Genomic DNA, 19,621 nt, shown 5'->3' on the forward strand with positions numbered 1-19,621 from the left:
AGCAGGCTGCTTATCATTTTATATTGACTACTGAAACCGCGTCAGCTGAAATGCAAAATAACGTATCTTCAAAAATTCAAAATTGATTTTTTTTATTACGATTCACTATTATTATTATTATTACATATATATATTTACCAGATTTTAAAGCCCCTTGAATCGATATAACGAAGTTAGAACGAAAATTTAAATTTTGTTTGAATGAGAATAATTTGTAGATATTTTAAATGGATTCTATCTTCCCCTGAAAGTTTATGAAAAGTGATCTTATGTTATTTTAAATTTTAGGAGAAGATATACATATACTCTTCATATATATGTATATAAGTACTGCATTCTGCACCGTTTGCATACAAAAATGCAGCAGCAACGCGACGAAACAATGGCGGCCACAGCGAACCCGTCCAACTAAAATAACATTCAACCAGAAATGTGACCAATTAAGAGTTAGTAGAATTTCCACTCGCTCAGCGTTTTAAAGCTGTAGGGAGAAAATTGAGCGCATGCACTAATAGGGCAGCTAAAGTCTATTTAAATGTTAATTAAGCGTCAAAATTATTTATAAAGACGCAGCGCAGAGGTAGAACTCAAATAAGCGTCTGAGCAGAATAGCATGCAACCGAAGAGAATTTCTATATTTCATATTCGTAAACGAGAACCTCAAAAGTGTTGAGAAACAATTTTTCAGTAATTTAAATGTGGTGGAACTTTTTTATTATTCTAACTTAACTTCTCGATTTGGTAATTTTGTGGTCAAACTTGATTATTACTTCAACTTTATTACTCTCTAATAAACTTCAAAAGAAAATTCGTAAAGTGTATATAGATATAATGATAAGGTCACGTAAACAAAGTGATATTATTTTTACTTTTTACAAACTGGTTTAATGAATATTCAGTAATGCAACTTCCCGATCAGAGAATGCCGTGTAGCTCGGGCAATTAACAGCATATTACACAATTCAAAAAACAAAAAAAAGTTGCTTTTGTTTCCCTGGATGTCTTAGCAAATCTTAGTGGTTTCAAGTGTTAAGATTCAGAATTTATTCATGACAATATTGAATTATTGATATTTGCGTTTCTTATACATTATATGAATCAGTTATCGGATTATTAGTAATAAAATGTATTGCGCAGTCATGATTAGAGTTCTGCACTCCTTTTTCGCGAATACAAATGCGTGATCCTTACCCTCAGACTCTTAACCAAAGATGTGTCAAAAATTATGCGGAAGGTATATTAAAGCAGACTTAGAAATATCGAACCTAAAGTTTACTAAAATTCAAATTTCATTCAATGAAAATCCCTTTGTGCATTTCAAAAGTATGTAGTTTGCATGCCATCAATAACAATGAAGCTTGGAAAAGTTTAGTGTTGTTAGCCAAAATTTTCCTAGATAACCATAGAGCACCAAACTTTGAAGAAACTGTCAATATATATGAAACTAAATGTGTGGGAAGGGAAGTATGAGGCTTGATGAGATCGTTCGTTATTGCCGATTATTGCCGATCCTTAGAAAGAGATTATTAACAGGAAACATATAGAAAAAAACTAATAAAAAGCGTTTAATTGGATAAAACACATGTTTTCAATATCTGTTTCTCTGTTTACTTCTATGCATTTATATTTTTCATAAGAAAACTATTACGAGTATAAATATATGGGATTCTGTTTTTTTATTTTCTGAGTTTTGTAGTTCATAATGAAAGTAAAGATTTAAATCAATAATAATCATAAATCTAGGACAACAAAACCACTGTAGATCAGTGTTAATATTACAAAGACGTGACTTTCGTAGCACTTGAGAACCATTTCGGAAGATTATTTATACACATGAATCATAAATAATACGAAGTGATTAATGAGAGTCACTAAGATCTTATTTCTGTTAGCAAAAAAAAGTTTTCATTCACATTTTGCTTTCCTTTAAACGTAGTGTTTGTAGATTAGACTGATATTATGTAAGATTTTAAGGCTGGAGCTTTTAAAACGATGTATAAAACTGTATCTTTCTCAAATTACTACTAAAGGCGCTTATTCAATTATTTCTGACATCTTTTAAATTACCTCAACTAAACAAATATAAAGATTTATAGACTTAGTAGCAGACCCGGCCACGTGTTGCTGTGGCTAAATTTTTTGTTACATACATTGTAGTTAACTCTTCACGGGGAACAGTTACCCCCTTAATATTGGGTTGTCAAAAAAGTCTTGCGGTATTTTTATTGAATTTTTTTTTTATTGAAATTGAAATGAATTTTTGATGACTCATGCCCAGCTCTTGACCGATGCTACGGCTGCTACTCTGCCGGTCTCTTTCGACCAATTCAGCGATTTTATCGCAATTTTCGACGACAGGCCTTCCGGAGCGTGGCACATCTTCGACCACCTCTACACCAGAACGAAAACGTTGAAACCATCGTTGTGCGGTGGAAATGGAAACTGTATCGGGTCCATAAACTGCACAAATTTTATTGGCGGCTTGAGATGCATTTTTGCCTTTATCGTAGTAGTACTGTAAAATATGCCGTATTTTCTCTTTATTTTGCTCCATGTTTGCGACGCTATAACTCAGACTTAAAAGAAACGACAATCAATCAAACACATGTTAGCGCGTGAAATGAGCTTTCCAAAAAGGTATAGCACGACCCGATGTGACGAACAAAACTAGAACTGCGCGCTTTCAGCGCCAACTAGCGAAAATGCCGCAAGACTTTTTTGACAACCATTATAATGAAATTATTATGTACGAACGAAGACGGAAGCGTTAAAGCTGGTATAAGAATCCACTGGATTGGAATTTGAAAGGGAAGTACTTTTAATACGATTGAACAAAATGTTCGTACTATTGAATCTGGCAAGAGTTAATACGAAATAATTAATTTAATAAAATTTTTTTATTTAAATTTCTAACAAATAGTTTTAAATCTTTAAGAACAATATTGAATTATCAATATATTTAGTCTCAATTTAATTTAGCTCTAATTGGTGGACAATATTTTTGGTTAATCCGTATTTAGCTAACACAAAGAGATTCAACGGCTTTCCTACACGTGAACATGCAACATATAGTTGACCATGAGAAAAATATGGATTTTCCAAATCTAAACCACAAATGGACATTGTTTAGCCTTGAGATTTATTTATCGTCATTGCAAAAGCTAAACGAACTGGAAATTGTATCCCTCTAAAGGGTATCACAAAATCCGGTGGTATCATTGGAATACGTGGCAACAGGACCACTTCACCTTTAAACTTTCCAGATAATATGGTTCCTTCAAGATCTTTTTGATAGCAGGTGATCTTTTTGATAGCCAAACTCGCACCATTGCATAAACGAAGTCTACTCAAATTACGCAGGAGAAAAATAGGTGAACCATTCTTTAATAGAAAATTATGTTTTTGCATTCCGAGTATATCTAGTGAATTTAAAAATTCAATTGGAAAACTTACACTTTTATTTTCATTAAGAACAGTATAAATTGATTTAAAAGATATCAGATCGCCTGGTAACATCTGTTGTATTTGGAAGTTACTTTCGTCAACTTCAACATTTTTTGCTGCCAAAATAGCCAGCCCACTGAGCCAGTTATGATTCAAGTAATTACTCTCTATATTCGGAAAAATACTCTGACTCAATTCATTTTTTTTCCTTAAGAACAGTGCATAAATTATCTGGCAGTTTAATGCTCTTTCAACCCGCTTGCGTCGTGCCTCTCTGCTTCGCGCGTTGTTGAGGTTACATTTTTTCGGGGGCATTCGACTAAAAATAATAATTACAACACTTAAATATTAAAAAACTCGAAAACATGCTATTAAAACACATTGAAATGAGGAGTGCAAAATAATTTTTAATATAAGTTGAATAAAAATAATGAAAATAAAAATATTTGCACAATTATTAAAAAATTATGGGAGCTTTTTATAATTTTTTCATATATATTACTGTGATCAAATTGAAGGTGAATTTTAAATTTTTACTTCGCCTGTTTTTTGAATCGGTAAGTTGGTAGTACTGTTAATGACACCTATGCTAAATTTCACGTCAAAATATTCATTCGTACTTGAGATACCCGTCGTTTTGTAAGGCTCTAAAAGTGAATTCTTCGATTTTTACTATGTCTGAATTTATTGAACAAAGATGCACCATCTCATACTGTATTGGGTATTCGTGATCATTTCGCCACATTTTCAACTAATATCGTGCCGTCACCGTCACGTCACCGCATTCGCCTGATTTTCCTTCGTGTAACTTCTGGCTATTCAGCTAATTCACATGACTACTCCGAGGACACCGTTTTGACTCAATTGAGGATATAAAAGCTGATTTGAAGCAGCCTCTGATGGCCATCACGACGGAGGACTTTTCCAAGTGCATAGGTACTCGAAAATTCGTTGGAATGGACCAAATTCCGCTTTCAGTTTGATCACAGTAGTATATTAATCAATTTTTGGAGATAGCATCATTAATTTCTCGTTACATTATCTGCAAATTGGTAAATAAATTTTTGTAAATCAAATAACTATCATTAATAAATAAATCAATAACATGAGAAGCAAGCGGAAAATAAATAGCTCGATAACCAAATTCAGTTACATATGTCCTGGAGCATTAGTTACATTCAAAATACATATATCATACATTGTGATTTGATGCATAGCAAATTTTGTAATATAACTATATGATAATACTTACATGTACATATTTTAATTAAACAATCAAGCACTAATAATTCAAAAGCTAGTATAATTTCACTGTATTATCTTCACTATAAAAGAATTTAATTTATACTTCAGTCTAAGTACCACATGGCCGGTTATGCTAACACTAAAAATTGAAAAAGTAAGAATAATTGAATATTTTATTCCAAATTAATTTTCTATTGATAGGATAGCTCACATCTCAATTTATAATCGCAATATTATTTTATTTCAAATTCTTTGTCTATTATTTGTCAGTCACAATTATCCGTTAGCTCCAAAATATTCTAACAGATGACGTTAACTGTTGGCTGGATTGAGTAAGTATTCAATAGATGGCGCTAAGTTAAAAACACAAATTTAATAGCATAATAACTACGTATTGCTGAAACTGAGGTATAACCTAAATTTATTTTGTATTTAAATATTGAAATAATTAGTGATTATGCTATTAAATTTTAGCTTATATAAAACGTTTGTATTTTTAACATAGCGCCATCTGTTAGAATCTTTTGGCGCTAACAAATAACAGTGACTGTCAAATAATAGACAAATAATATACAAATAATTTGCAATAATATAATATTGTGATTATAAGTTGAGATGTAAGCTATCCTGTCTCTCAAGTTGGATCAAACTGCACATGCTGAGCAGTCAAAATTTAAAATCGGTTCAGTAGTTAAGGCGTCCACCGCGGACAAACAACGTGCTTATTTTCATATATAAAGATTATATCGGGTGATTTTTTAAAAGCTTGATAACTTTTTTTAAAAAAAAAACGCATAAAATTTGCAAAATCTCATCGGTTCTTTATTTGAAACGTTAGATTGGTTCATGACATTTACTTTTTGAAGATAATTTCATTTAAATGTTGACCGCGGCTGCGTTTAGGTGGTCCATTCGGAAAGTCCAATCAAGAAATTTTCAGTGAATGGGCCCTAGAAAAGTTGGCAGAAAATCCGCTTTTTTATCGACAAATTTTGTTCAGCGATGAGGCAAATAAGCAAAATTGCCGCATTTGGGGTGAAGAGCAACCAGAAGCCGTTCAAGAACTGCCCATGCATCCCGAAAAATGCACTGTTTGGTGTGGTTTGTACGCTGGTGGAATCATTGGACCGTATTTTTTCAAAGATGCTGTTGGACGCAACGTTACGGTGAATGGCGATCGCTATCGTTCGATGCTAACAAACTTTTTGTTGCCAAAAATGGAAGAACTGAACTTGGTTGACATGTGGTTTCAACAAGATGGCGCTACATGCCACACAGCTCGCGATTCTATGGCCATTTTGAGGGAAAACTTCGGAGAACAATTCATCTCAAGAAATGGACCCGTAAGTTGGCCACCAAGATCATGCGATTTAACGCCTTTAGACTATTTTTTGTGGGGCTACGTCAAGTCTAAAGTCTACAGAAATAAGCCAGCAACTATTCCAGCTTTGGAAGACAACATTTCCGAAGAAATTCGGGCTATTCCGGCCGAAATGCTCGAAAAAGTTGCCCAAAATTGGACTTTCCGAATGGACCACCTAAGACGCAGCCGCGGTCAACATTTAAATGAAATTATCTTCAAAAAGTAAATGTCATGAACCAATCTAACGTTTCAAATAAAGAACCGATGAGATTTTGCAAATTTTATGTTTTTTTTTTTTTTAAAAAAGTTATCAAGCTCTAAAAAATCACCCGATATATTAAGATACAGTAGCATACTAAGTAACCTTGAAAGCCGGAATTAAAACTGCAGCAGCATACCTGAAAAAAAAGCCTTGGTTTTCATGTAAAACTGAACGTTTTCTCAATTGCAAAATTAAGAGAATAAAACCCTTTTTTTATACAGCTTGACATTCCTAAAATTTATACTGCATATAATTTTTGTGCAGATTACTTTAATGCAATCTTCTTTGTATGTTTACTCATTCTCATGATAGGTATTTTTTGTAGATATGTTATGCTGTGAGTATGTTCCTTCGTATGAACGCAGCCAAATTGCACTTATTTGACCTCATAAATTATCAAATATTAACAAATATTCAAGTACACATCTGTGTTTGCCCGCTCCCATGCATTAGCAAAAATATGAGTGCATATGTTTGTGCTCACCTATACAGAGCACTTATAAGTGAAGTTGGTTTTGTTAATAAGCTTACCAGTAGGGAAAACGACGGTTGCCACCTGAACTCAATTCGTACCAATATCGAATTGATAAGGTAAACAGTCGGTGAATATCTTAGAAAATAATGTAGATATATTTTAAAAGGATGTCCACTTAAAATCCAATACAAGACTTGACTAAAATCTAGACTCTAGAGAAGATATAATGATTTTATATTTTGAATAAATTCTTCGGATTTGATGAAAGGAATATCATTTGAACAGAAGAAAGGAAAAGTACTTGTTACCGACCTTCGATTATATCACTGACAGTATTATATCGCTTAAATCCTTTTTCGGAGCTTTTGTAAGTATAGCGTTCCATAAGTTAAGAATTTAGGAATATCGCAACGCATAATGATTTTCTGACAAATATTTGAAACCATGACCAATCTTTTTTTATTTTTGTCTTAGAACTTCGAAAATAAGTATTATCTTTATTAAGCTGCTGGCATTGTAAGTAATCTATATAGTGATCAAAAAAATAATAATGAATTTGTTTCTCAAAGGGACTGTCGTTTTTGCGCAAAATTTCACCTCCAAATTTTTAAAATTCACACTGAGGCGATATCCATACATTTCGCCACCTTTAAAACATACCACAGTAGCGCATATTTGTTTGTACAAGTATATCAGAGAGTGGAATCACTTCTATACATCTCGCGTATCTCCAGTATATTATGAATACAATTGCAAGTGGAATAAAGTGTGCGCCCCGGAGCGTCAATATTCGGTGTGCGTGGAGAGCGTTAAGCTTAAGTAAGGCAATATTTAAAATACCACAGGATAATATAACATATCACATTTCCAACTATACTATATATACATATGCATTCGTATAAATACTTTTTCGACGGTGCTCGTGCTTGGATGCTTTACAGCCACTGCCTCAGTATTATTTAGCAACAACTTCTCTGCTTTTCCCGAAATGAGGGCTGCGATTTAACCGCAAACTCAGCGTGACGCAAGATAAGTGGACTCCTCTAAATACCCTTCGAGCTGTGTTTTTCTTTTTGTTTATCTTTTCCACCGATTCGCAAGGTATGATATTCACATTCTCCGCAGACAAACGCTGCTGCGGTGACAACATCCAACAACTATGCATATTGGCCATAAAGTTCAACGCTTTAATCTGTTTTCCCCTCTCACCCAAACCAAATTATGCAATTATATACATATGTACATAGTATACATTTTTATACGCTCCTATTCTATATGTGTTAGGATGAGTACGGAAGCAAGTGTACTATGCTAAAAGTGAGTCGAAAACAGTTGAGGAGTGAAAAAATCTACAGTCAGTTGGTGCTTGGTTCACCTAATATGCAAAATGTTTAATAACAATGAACACCTACATGCTGAAGTTTTGTTACATCGATGATCGGTTATTGTTTTGTGTATGTATGTATGAAATTTAGTTGCGGAAAAATTAGGAAATATGTATTTTAATTTCAACTGAGTTTAAATAGTCATACCACTATATACATAAGTATCATTTGGAGACTGGAAAAAGCTAGTCTCCATAGTTTAGAAAGTGGACGTGGGTCGGCTAAATATCCTGTCAATTATAATGGATCTGACGCAGGAACGCTAATTTCCAACTTTTCAATAGCAATCCTTATTTTTCAATCATTCAAAAATGACTCAAGATGCTATAACTCACTGTATATTGAACGGGTAGCAATGAATTTACATGCGTGTCTTTTAGAGGTTCGGTGTAACTACAAACTATAGGGCTTCATTTGTACATCTCTTATTGAAATGGCACAGACTTTTCAGCTCACTTTATAAATAACATAACTTCCAAATAAACAACACATTTATCTATTGGGTTAATTTATCTTAATTATATAGATCACCGTGTTTAGTTAGCCATGCCTCTTATGTTTATAAATATATGTTGATTTTCAATAGGCATGGTTTTCCATGAAACAGTGCTTTTTTCGGAGTCGGTCCTTGATAGGATACCTATTACTGTTACTGTGATTTATACTCGGTTCAGGTTACAATTTTAAAAAGAACGGACTAACGTCGAAAGAACGTTTGCAAATCATGCAAATTTATTACCCAAGTTCAGGCGATGTTTTGCGCGAGAAACGGTGTTGAAATAGAAAACTTGACCTTTTGCTCTTCATTTATTGAATGAAATCTTATGACTGACTATATTAATATTGTTTGTTAGTTTTCTTACTCCTAATCGTAAAGCTACCTGTACTAAAATTCTGTGCTAGTTCGGTTAATTCTTATAAATATCTTCGAAAAGATAGGTCTATCATCTGTCGAAATAATTGTATGTTTAATTTCGTGTGTTAAATTCCATGTTCCTGAATTCGATTGCTCGAATTTCCTACTTTTTCTTCGAACTAACTCTCTCAATTCCTAATATATTAGTAAACATATTCTCTGCATAAATCTTAGCTTTAAGAGGAATTAGATAATGTTGGACTTTTATAGTTTCGTAGTTTTTGCTGTCAAAGTCCATTACCTTCCACGATAAGATACTTGAAGCATTAAATTCCTCAGATATGGGAGTAATTATTCTGTGCGTCACTCGATTGATAACATTTATCCGTATTGTTTTGTACCAAAGGAGTGTTGAAAGCTTTTGTTTAGGAAAATATTTATTGAAAATGTTTGGCTTAATTAAACTCGTATCCGAACCTGTATCTATGAGCAACACTCATGTGTGAATTGGCCTAGTGTGACAATTATTGTATATAGTTGGAAACTTGATTACTTTTTTCTCTAATACTTTGGTTTCGATAGCGTCTACTCTGACTGAGTTCTGATGGTTATAGCTACTATAATTATTATTGGTTTGAGTAATTTGATTATTTCTTTCTTTAATATTATTTGATTATATAGTATATTCTCCTATGATAATATGAAATAGCCTTATAACTTCTTTTTTGAAAAGCTATTATACATTTAGGATAAGGTACCACCTTCGTTTAATTGATTACGATAACTTTCCTCCGGTCGGTACCTAAGTTTTAAACACTGCTTTACCTTCGCCCAGTTGCTGTTGTATGTCAGTTGTTGGATGCATCTTTCTGCATCGCCACTTAGTTTTTAATTTACTGCCTTACTCGTATACCTTTATCGTCAATAAGAATGAGCTGTTGCGACTGCTGGTTAAGTAGGTGCTGCTGGCAGTGAGTTTGAAACTCTCTTGTTGTCATTGTCTTTTTTATAATATTTTCAACTGAAAATTGATGCTAAACATGTTATTAATGTTAGCCGACCAATTTTTACCAAACCATTTTTTTGGGCAAACTCCGCTGAACATTATATTATTTTTCTAAAATCACTTTTGTCAACTGTTTTATTGATATTATATTGAGAATTTGCCCATGTTTCAGGGTTGCTTTTTTCCAATTTTGAACATTATTTTTTTAAACGCCAACTATAACCAAATAGTTTTGAGAGTTTTTTTTATGGATTACAACTATCATTAATTTTGTTACAAAAAAATGCAATTAATCTTGTTTAACGCTGCCGTTTCAATGCTATTACTTAAACTTCATCGTCAAAAGAATGAGCTGTTGCGACTGCTGGTTGACTGCGCTGCTCTTGAAACGGCTGCAACTTGAAATAGATTAATCACCTCCTCCTAATTATGATTTGGGCAAACTCCGCTGAATCCATTATGTTCTGGTTTCTATGGAATCACTTTTGTCAACTGTTTACAAGTTAACTTTGCCCATGTTTAACTTTTTTTTCCAATTTTGGACATTATTTTCTTGAACGCACTATACAAATAGTTTCACTAACTTTTTTATTCACTACAACTATCATAATTTTGTTACAAAAAAAATTATTTAATTTTGCTATAAATTGCGCTTTGTCTTAACAATTCTTTGTAAATAGAGCTTGATTTGACTATTAATTTCTTTTTAGTTAAATTAGTATTGAAATACCAGAATCTTAAGAACAACTCAGCTGAATTTTTGAACCCAAATTCTATTTTTATACAACAAAATTGTCTTGCCGTTACATACTCAAAAAGTTTGGTGCTTTCTATGAGTAGAGGGAGTTATTAGAGAATGTTGATATAGCCAACGAAACAGTAAATTTATTGAAGAAAACTTTCAGTGAGCATTACTTAGCTTCATGAGCTTTTGGCGTGAAACCTAAAATCTTCTTATTTAGAAACGCTAGTGAAGTTATGTGAAAACGCAGATACACCCAAGCAAATGGCCCCGATTTCTGCTAAAAGTGGTCGAGAATTGGACTTCTTGACTTGAATACATTTTCAAGAGAGTTTGAAGTAAAATAAGAAAACACGTTAACTTCAGTTCTCCAGGAACTACAAGTATAATATATAGGCTTTACCAATGAAAGGAACTTAATAATGATTGTTCTGTATGTATGACATGTCGACGACTTAGGCAAATGCTCAGCTCATGTAGAAACCGACGTGTGCAAAATTTCAGATTAATGTGTCAAAAAGGGTGGGACTAGTCCGGATAGACGGATAAGGCTAAATCGACTCAGCTCGTATGCTGATAATTTATATACATACTATATCACAGGATCTCCGACGTCTCACTCTGGGTGTAACAAATTTTGTACTTTGTTCAAGATATAAGCACCTAAGTTCATTTCCAATCAAATAAATTAAAAATTTCTTTTACATTAATCAGACTATTTAGCATTTGAGAAACAAGAATTTACTGTTCAGATTGAAGATCATGATGAGTACACTGATAATGTTATTTACCTAATTTTATTCAATTATTGACATTTTTAGTCCGATAATAGTATCTACCTCTCATAAAACAATATTCTAACTGCTAGCATTATCATTATTATAATTATGTATTATTATTATACTTCTTCATACTCCATTGGAAGTATAGCTTTTAAGATGCTGCAGGAAATTTTCATTATTTGCTATGAAAATTGAATACTAAAATGTTCATTTCAATCAAAAGGGTAATACTGCTGGATTCCAAAAGTTTTACAATCATTAATTATTAATTTTGCACCACCAGCTAGAAGCAAGTAACACAAAATTTGCCAAAAAAAACTCGTTGACTTACCTAACTCTTGGTTGTTTGTCGTTTCAAGCTACTTTACTGCTGCAATTGACGACTTTTGTTTCGGATAATTTTTGCCTTTGCATATTTTATGCTACAGCCTTTGCCTCCTGCATTCCCAAATAAAGAACTTTATCCTTTCGGTGAGTATATGCACGTCTACGTATGAAAGTATAAAGTGGTTTAATATCCTCGAGGCCAATCATAAAAAAGAGTAGGTTGTCTTATTTATTCACAAGTATGGGCGAGCAACCTTTGCTGGGTATATGTAAAATTCATTGTTTTGCTATTTCCATATTTTTCTAAGATAGAAAAACAAAAACTTTTTGCTTGTAATTTGTTTTTGTAAGTAAAAAAGCTGTTCCTATATTTTAGGTATTTGTCCGACTGATTTGCATATTTGTCCAATTTTCATAAGATACAAATACATAATAAAAGTGAAGGAAAAGGGTTTTGGTTTTTAATGGAATGCCACATAGAAATGATGGATATGTCCCCCAGCTCTGTCTTCGGCTTCTTCATAAATTGCTAGTCCTTTCTTCGATTGATTTTGCATGTCTAATATAAATAGCCTAAAGCTACAAATATATATGCATGATGTACTTGAAAATAAATACCTTTTACTCAACCGCCTGTCACTTGTATCCGAAAATGAGTATGTGTGCATTTGTTATTGAACCGTTATAATTCGAGGAATTTACTTGCTTCTGAGTATACTCTGCATTGCATGCTTTTAGGCGTAAAATTTGAAGTGAGTGAAAAGAATAATTTTACTTTTTATGAAAATTTCGCGGAAAGTTTCGGAAATGTAAGAAATTTTCAATTTAACTTTCTTATATTTGACAAATTTGTATGCTAATAAATATCTAATTTATTGGAAACATATAAATAATACAACTCGTTGTGTACATTCGTCAAACTTTTCATTCCAAATAATATAGAATAACCCTGCGGCATTTGCAGAAACATGTTATACCAAAAGTTTAAGTTAAAGTACTTAACTTTATTATATTAAGCTTTCGTCATATCTAGTGCCCAGTTTTACGTTTGAAAACAAAATAAACTCTTGATGGCATACTTCACCATTTCAGATCACTCTCTATTAAGGGCTGTTACTACTACAATTCGTCTTCAAATCTTTGGCGAATATATTTATATATTTTTCGGCGAGCCTTGCCAAACACTGAGAGGCTGACATATCTATTTATTAACTTTTAAACCATAATAATATCCGCTAAAGGGTAGTTCAATGTCACCACCAATAATATAACTGCACCATATCAAGCGACAAGCATGAAAACATATGTACATATTTATACTAGTAGTACTCTTATTCTCGAAAACAGTACTTTTTATTAATTTCGACCGAATCTAAAGTATCTCTTGTAGGACAGACAGTATTAACGTTTGTCTGTTGTTCTCACCGAGGATTAAGAGCTTCTTATCTTCCCATTTTGCCTTACAATATTTCAAACAATGTCATAAGTTAATCAATTGTAGGCTTCCTATCATTATAGTTCAGTTTGAAAGAACTTAGCAAGTTTACTCGTAACTTTCTTATGTTATTCACAAAGTTTATAACATCCAGAAGGAAACATCGAAGATTCTTTAATATATATATGTACATATAAATGATCGGCATGATGAGCTGAGTCAATTTAGCCATGTCGGTCCGTCAACCCGTCTATCTGTATATATGTTTTGATTTTCGCTTTAATTCCTCTAAACTCATATATTAATTTATTCTTCGAGTCGTTCTCCTCAAAGCTTAATGTCTTCAATTGACTCAAAACGGTTTCCCCGCAGCGGTCGTTTGAGTCTGCTGATTAGCCAGAAATTCCACTTAGCTAAATCAGGAGGGAATGCGGAGGTTATGGCACGATACTGGTTGAAAAATTTGGCGATAAACTTACGAAGAATCAATGCAGTATGCGACATTATCGTGGAGCAAAAACCAAAAGTTGTCGGCTGTATTTCTGGAAAAATCGTTGATTATCTTCGCTCAAATGACGCATAACACTCAAATAGTAGTCCTTGCTGACAGTTTGGCCGGTCGGAAAGACTTTGGAGTGCAACACACCTCGATAATCGATGAAAACTTTCTACATTTTTTTATTACAAACATTTTTAAGACTTTAACACTGTTTGATATCACTACATCTTCAGTTTTAAAAACTAACGAGCAGTTTAATTTGAATAACTTAAAAACAAATAATTATTAAATTCTTATAAATATGGTATATAGTTAATTCCTTTAAATTTTTGCTTCCAATTATTTTTTTCAAAATAATCGACTAGAGAGACATGTATCTGAGAGAAGATTTCTTGCCTCCTCGTTCATATGTGCATTAAGCCTTTTTTAGAGGGCATCTGCCTGACTTCTTATTTCTTCGGTGACTGTATTTACCCTTAGGTCTCGATTAATACCACCATTTTTGTAGTATCAAGGAGCATTTAAAATACCTCTTAGCACCTTGTTTTGAAAACCTTGTATGCTAATACTGCAGTCATTGTCATATACCCATATTTGCGCACCATATGACCTTTCCGGCTTGACTATTTGTTTATAAAGAAGTAATTTGTTGTGTATGGACAGGTTTGACCATCAATTAGCCATTTCATTTTCGACAATTTCAGATTAAGTTCAATCCCTCTTATTATAATTAGCTCTATCCAACGTAATCTAGCATCGAGTGTGATGCCAAGATATTTGGCTGTATTTGCATATGGTGTGCAGACATCTAAAATATTTATAGGTTGATAAGTGATGTTTTTGTTTGTAAAATTTACATGAACCGATTTGCCACCGTTTAGTTTTGTTCTCCATTTTTTAGTCCAACTTATTACAGAGTTGATTGCATGTTGCAGGTTTGGCGTAGTTTTTATACCCTGAACAGGATATACTAAGTTTATCACGAAGTTTGTATTACCCAGAAGGAAGCGTCGGAGACCCTATAAAGTATATAATGGGTTGTCAAAAAAGTCTTGCGGTATTTTCGCTAGTTGGCGCTGAAAGCGCGTAGTTCTAGTTTTATTCGTAGCATCGGGTCATGCTATACCTTTTTGGAAAGCGCATTTCACGCGCTAACACGTGTTTGATTGATTGTCGTTTCTTTTAAGTCGTTCGTGAGTTATAGCGTCGCAAACATAGAGCAAAATAAAGAGAAAATACGGCATATTTTACAATACTACTACGATAAAGGCAAAAATGCATCTCAAGCCGCCAAAAAAATTTGTGCAGTTTATGGACCCGATACAGTTTCCATTTCCACCGCACAGCGATGGTTTCAACGTTTTCGTTCTGGTGTAAAGGTCGTCGAGCATTGCGAAAAAATCGCTGAATTGGTCGAAAGAAACCGGCTTAGTAGCAGCCGTAGCATCGGTCAAGAGCTGGGAATGAGTCATCTAAAATTCATTTCAATTTCAATAAAAAAAAAAAAAAAAATTCAATAAAAATACCGCAAGACTTTTTTGACAACCCATTATATAAATGATCAGTACATATGTTGATCTGAGTCGATTTAGCAATGTCCGTCTGTTTGTCCGTCTGTATATATATGAACTAGTGCCTCACTTTTTAAGATATCGGATATCGTTTTGAAATTTTGCAAACGTCATTTTCTCTTCAAGAAGCTGCTCACTTGCCGGAACTGCCGAAATCAGACCACTATAACATATAGCCGCCATACAAACTGAACGATCGGAATCAAGTTCTTGTATGGAAAACTTTTGCATTTGACAATGTATCTTCACGAAGTTTAATGAAGATTATTTTCTAAGGCAACAGTGTAATCTCCGAAAAATTGTTCAGATCGGTTAACTATAGCATATAGCTGCCATACAAACTACAGGATCGGAATCAAATGCTTGCATGGGAAACTTCCTCATTTGACGATATATCTTCACGAAATTTGGTATGAGTTATTGTTCATAGAAATAAGGTAATATCGGAAGAAATTGTTCAGATCGGCTCACTATAGCATATAGCTGTCATACAAACCGAACGATCGGAATCAAGTTCTTGTATGGAAAACTTTCGCATTTGACGTGGTATCTTCACGAAATTTGACATGGATTACTGTTTAAGGTGTTAACATAATCTCCGAAAAAATTTTTCAGATCGGATTACTATAGCACATAGCTTCCATACAAACTGAACACATAGTTACTAAAAGAAATGCACCTGTGAATGGTATATTAGCTTCGGTGCAGCCGAAGTTAACGTTTTTTCTTGTTTTTTCGACGCATAGTATTGCGGTGTCATCAGCAATAGTGGCAGTCATACTGTTTGGCGCTAACGGTAAGTCACTTGTATGCAGAATTTATAAAAGTGGACCTAAGGTACTTCCCTGAGGAACTCCTGCTTCAATTTCTTTTAGCTTGGAGAACTCATTTTCTTGTTTTACACGGAAATATGTCACGGTGATGTAAGATTCTAGTAGAGCACAATACTCAATCCGAAGACATCATTTTAGTTTTTGCATGAGACTTTCGTGCCACACCTTGTCGAACGCTTGTGCAACCCTCCTCCAGGAATTTTTCCATTTCGGATATAATTCCATGAATGTGTTCTGTTGTTAAAAGCTTGTTTCTAAAACTGAACTGATGTGATGGGATTAACTGCATTTCGTCGATTATAGATTTTACTCTTAGATAAATTAGCTTTCCAAAAAGTTTTGAGATTTGTGGAAGTAGTGGTCTATACGACGAGACTACATGAGGATCCTTTCCTGGCTGAGGAACCATAACAACTTCAGCAACTTTTCAATGGCTTGGAAAATGTGTTAGACGGATTGCTGTAGTGAAAAGATAACTAAGCTTTAGTAAACATTTGTATGGTAACTGCTTCAACACTTCAGCTGTTATTAGATCGAATTCATCTGCTTTCTTAACTTTACGCTTTTTATTTCACTTTTAAGTTCACAAATGTTAATTGCTGGGGTTGTTGCATGATCCTGTTGAATACTACTGAAGAACGCGATTTCACTATTCTCGTTTGGATGAAAGGTTTCAGCAAGATGTTTTGCAAATGCATTAGCTTTATCACGGTTTGTTGGACGTTTCAGATAATTTGTACTTTTCCAGAATGAGTAATCATCTTTTTTTTCAGTGGATAGTTAAGATAAACATTTATTAATTGACTCATTCTTAGCATGAGCAACTACTCGTTTTAATTCCGTTGTTGCCTTATTAAGGTTGGGTTTGTAAAGTGGTGAGCATCTTTATTGCCTTTTTCGTCGTAACTTTATTTTCTTCATTAGTATAATTTTTATTTCTTTAGGGTAATTTGAACCTATAATTTTCCGCTTTATCTCCGGAGGATTATACCAAGCTGCTTGATGAATTTCTTTCATAAATGTGTCAGCTTCTAATTCTAAGTGTTCAATTGTGATGATTTTCGGATATTTTATTTTAATATGAAGTATTTGTTTGAAAGAAGTCCAGTCCGTATTTTTATTGTATAGCTTCAAACTAAGATCTCTTTTAATAACTGTTTCACTTTGCGTTAAATATTATGGGGAGTGATCAGAGCTTTCGAGATATCATCCTGGTTATAAAGAAGCCTATTACATCTACAAAAAAATGCACACCCCTATTCTTGAGCTGCCTGAATTAAGTCCCGCCCTTTAGCTGTCGTTAGGCGCGATCCCCAGTAAGCATCCTTCGCATTAAAGTCGCCCCTATAATACAATTGTGTGGGTGCATATTGAAAAGTTCTTTATATTCTTCAATGATGTTTTTTATCCTAGCGGGCAATATATTGCAGTTATTGACAAGGGTTGGTTCATTGCTTTTAATGTAATAGTTGTGGTTTGAATATTGTGCGTACTGATTTTTCTATCCCCATAATGTTTTATACTGTATTTAATAATAATAGGAGGAGGATGGAGTCATGTGTAGAAGTTCACGCAAGTGAGGAAAGTTCTCTGATCGCCATTCACTTGGGAGTGGCCAGAAGCGATTCTTTTACACATGGCTCAAGCAGCTCACTACTTCCGGTCTTTGACCAAGTATCCTCTGGGTAGCCTAAGAACATCCGTTCGAAGGCGAGCTAAAGTGAGAAGGCGAAACATCCCCTACATAGGGTTGTGCGCTGGGTTTGGGACCCGCCACTTAAAAAGCTCACCCCAATGAAAAACCAACAGCAGCCTCGGATGAGAGACCCCCCTTTTGATGACGACCATGGCAAACGAAATAAGGACTACGAATTAAAGGCATGCACCTGGAATGTCCGGTCCCTTAATTGGGAAGGTGCCGCTGCCCAGCTGGTTGATGTCCTCGTAAAAACAAAGGCTGACATCACCGCCGTCCAAGAAATGCGATGGACGGGACAAGGACAGAGACGAGTAGGTCCTTGTGACACTTACTACAGTGGCCATATAAAGGAGCGCAAGTTTGGTGTTGGATTCGCCGTCGCCGAGTACTATCATTCACTGCGGTGAATGAACGTCTAGCCACAATCCGCATCAAAGCGAGGTTTTTCAACATATCGCTGATCTGCGCCCACGCCCCGACGGAAGAGCAGAACGATGTGACCAAAGATGCCTTCTATGAGTGCTTGGAGCGCGCTTATGAAGGCTGCCCCCGCCACGATGTCAAAATCGTGCTTGGCGACCTTAACGCCAGGGTGGGCAAAGAAGGTATCTTTGGCACTACGGTCGGTAAATTCAGCCTCCACTAGGAAACATCCCCAAATGGGTTGAGGCTGATTGACTTCGCCGGGTCCTGAAATATGGTTATCTGTAGTACTAGATTCCAGCATAAAAAGATTCATCAAGCTAGCTGGCTGTCTCCGGATCGAAAAACTACCAACCAGATCGATCATGTTGTGATAGACGGAAGACACGTCTCCAGTGTGTGAGCGTGCGCTCCGAGGTTCTAACATCGACTCGGACAACTATCTTGTTGCAGCTAAGATTCGCACCCGCCTCTGTGCAACAAAAAACGCGCGCCACCAAACACAAGGAAGGTTCGACGACGAGAAGCTGCAATCACAACAGACAGCCGAACGATTTTCTACTCGGCTTGCACTCCTGCTCTCTGAGAGCACTCGTCAACAACTCGGTATAAGGGAACTCTGGGGCGGCATTTCAAACTCCTTACGTACAGCTGCAACCGAAACCATTGGTCTTCGGAAAGTGCAAAAGAACAGCTGGTACGACGAGGAGGCCGGCCGAGCTATTCAAACACGGCGGCGAAGAACTGATAAGGAGCATGCATCAGCTTCTTTGTAAAATATGGTCGGACGAAAGCATGCCCAACGATTGGAATTTAAGTGTGCTATGGTATTTGGTATCCCCGCAAAACTGATACGGCTGTGTAAGCTGACGTTGAGCAACACCAAAAGCTTCGTCAGAATCGGGAAGGAGCCATTCGATACCAAACGAGGTTACAGACAAGGCGATTCCCTATCGTGTGACTTTTTCAACCTGCTTCTTTAGAAAATAGTTCGAGCTGCAGAACGTAATAGAGAAGGTACCATCTTTTATAAGAGTGTACAGCTGCTGGCGTATGCCGATGATATTGATATCATCGGCCTTAACACCCGCGCCGTTAGTTCTGCTTTCTCCAGACTGGACAAGGAAGCAAAACAAATGGGTCTGGCAGTGAACGAGGGCAAAACGAAATATCTCCTGTCATCAAACAAACAGTCGTCTCACTCGCGACTTGGCTCTCACGTCACTATTGACAGTCATAACTTTGAAGTCGTAGATAATTTCGTCTATCTTGGA

The 19,621-nt window shown here is 35.0% G+C and overlaps 1 protein-coding gene across 4 annotated transcripts in view; it reads left to right on the top strand.

Annotated features, from left to right (window-relative positions):
• The window catches only part of LOC126753252 (uncharacterized), a 479,664-nt gene that overhangs the window by 454,569 nt on the left and 5,474 nt on the right, over window positions 1-19,621 (top strand). The window lies entirely within an intron of this gene.

Source organism: Bactrocera neohumeralis, chromosome 3 (assembly GCF_024586455.1).
Source record: "Bactrocera neohumeralis isolate Rockhampton chromosome 3, APGP_CSIRO_Bneo_wtdbg2-racon-allhic-juicebox.fasta_v2, whole genome shotgun sequence".
NCBI lineage: Eukaryota > Metazoa > Arthropoda > Insecta > Diptera > Tephritidae > Bactrocera > Bactrocera neohumeralis.